This window comes from Sarcophilus harrisii, chromosome 6 (genome assembly GCF_902635505.1).
Source record: "Sarcophilus harrisii chromosome 6, mSarHar1.11, whole genome shotgun sequence".
Classification (NCBI taxonomy): Eukaryota; Metazoa; Chordata; class Mammalia; order Dasyuromorphia; family Dasyuridae; genus Sarcophilus; species Sarcophilus harrisii.
Window position 1 is genome coordinate 33876236 of NC_045431.1, and position 1905 is coordinate 33878140.

Below are 1905 nucleotides of genomic sequence, written 5' to 3' on the forward strand. Positions count from 1 at the left end.
TACAAAGTTAGGCAAAAAGCAGTTCCTTTTCTTAATGTGGTTGCTAAAGATTACAAAGGAAGCAGAAAAGTGGATCAGAAGAGCATGAGGGAGAAAGACAAAGGATTAGAGCTGGGAAATGAAGAGGTGGCTGACCTAAACTTGTTCCTTAAAAAGAAATTCTTAAATGGAAACTCCTTAAAGCAAAGTTCCCTTAAATGAGAAGTTCAAAAGTGCTTTCTGTTCTCTTTAATGAGAGGGATGGAATTCTAGGGACAGAGGGTACTTATGAGATGTTATTTCCCAGTTTGAAATTGTTCATACAAGATAAAGAGAATCCTGGGCATAATAGAGATGTATAGAGAAGTATTACGGGGGGGAAATGAAGAGCAAATGTGAACATTTAAGTACAAGATGGATGAAGGTATACATAAACAAATGGATGCTCTTATCTTGTAGGACTAATTTGGTTTCAAATATATAAAAAATAAATAAAATGCATTTTTATTAAGCAGTTATCCTATGAAAAGTATTGTTTGGGTGCCTAAGGTAAATTCAGCAAAAAAGGAAAAAAATCTAGAAGCTTATATTCATTTTCAAAATACATCCCCAGCTGACAAACACTAAATGTAGCTCTTTTACATGGAGAGTAGTTCCCCAAAGAGAACTCCCATTCTTGGAGGTGCTACAATGCTGAGTCAATACATGAAGTGAATGGAGTAGGTTCCTGTTCCATCTCCCAGCTTCATAAATCCATTTGTTATGTTGTCCTCATATGGACACAGACATGTTAAACTTGTAGGAACAGATACTCCACTTGGTCTTCTCTGGAAGAATGAGAAGAGTTAAACAGCATCCCTCCTACTCTCCCTACCTTTCCTGAATATCCCTTTCTATTCACACCCTATAAAACCTCTGACCAAGTCTCAACTGCCTTCAACTACTTCCTTCACCATACAAAACCATTCCCAGCCTTGTGCATTTACTGAACCAGATCATTGCCTGCTGCCCTTTATCAGTTTTTTAGCTCTTTCTTGGGCAAAACACTTTCCTGCCACCCAGAATCCCTTGCCTACTGTTTTGTTCAGCATTGTATAGCCCTACTCCCTTTCTTACACACTTCAAATTTCCCTTTTTTGAGGGCCTTCAAAAGAAAAATCCACATAGCAGGAACTGAGCCAGATTGCCTTCACAGGGAACCATCCAACATAGACACAGTTACTTATTGATGATGAAATATTCCTGGGCAAGTAAAACACATTAGGAACAAGCTACTCCAGCTCCCTTTTCAATAACCCATTTCACATCTAGTCTTTGGCTGGATGACCTACCAGATTTCCAATCCATAAGCACAGATATTGACAGAAAAGACTGAAAGCATGTCAGGCAAGTTTTCATCAAAATCCTCAAGAGCAGCAACTGTGTTTTGCCCCTTATTTAATCACCAGCATTTAACCCAGATCATGGCCGGCTGGTCAATCAATGTTTCTTGAGTGACTTGAGAGAAGTTGTTTTGTTTAGATGAGGTCTCAAAATTAGGTTATTTGTCAAGAGGTGGACTGGGGTGGAAGGGAAGAATTATAGATCTCTACATAGGAGCAAGCTCCAGTTCCATCTCCCTGTTCCAAAAATCCAGTCAATGTTTGTATATGTTTGTGTGTGTTGGTGTCTGTGTATAGAATATATATGTGTGTGTGTATATACACATGCCTACATATATAATGGAGAAAATAACAGATATTTTACCTTCAATCAATCCTTTTTAAAAAGGTGTACAGATTTACAGATATTTTTAGTTCCATAGTTTCCTTCCATGATTTTTTTAAATGAACATATACTTGATAATGCTAAAATGTGCAGATAGAAAAATATCTTAATGTATGAAATATAATTAATGATCAAGCTACATATTAGGAAATATAAATT

The 1905-nt window shown here is 36.9% G+C and overlaps 1 non-coding gene across 1 annotated transcript; it reads right to left on the reverse strand.

Annotated features, from left to right (window-relative positions):
• Positions 1–639: 639 nt before the first annotated feature.
• Positions 640–826, reverse strand: LOC111721376. Its single transcript, XR_002770609.1, has one exon. It is a non-coding gene; the product is annotated as a U2 spliceosomal RNA (small nuclear RNA).
• Between the last annotated feature and the right edge of the window lie 1079 nt (positions 827–1905).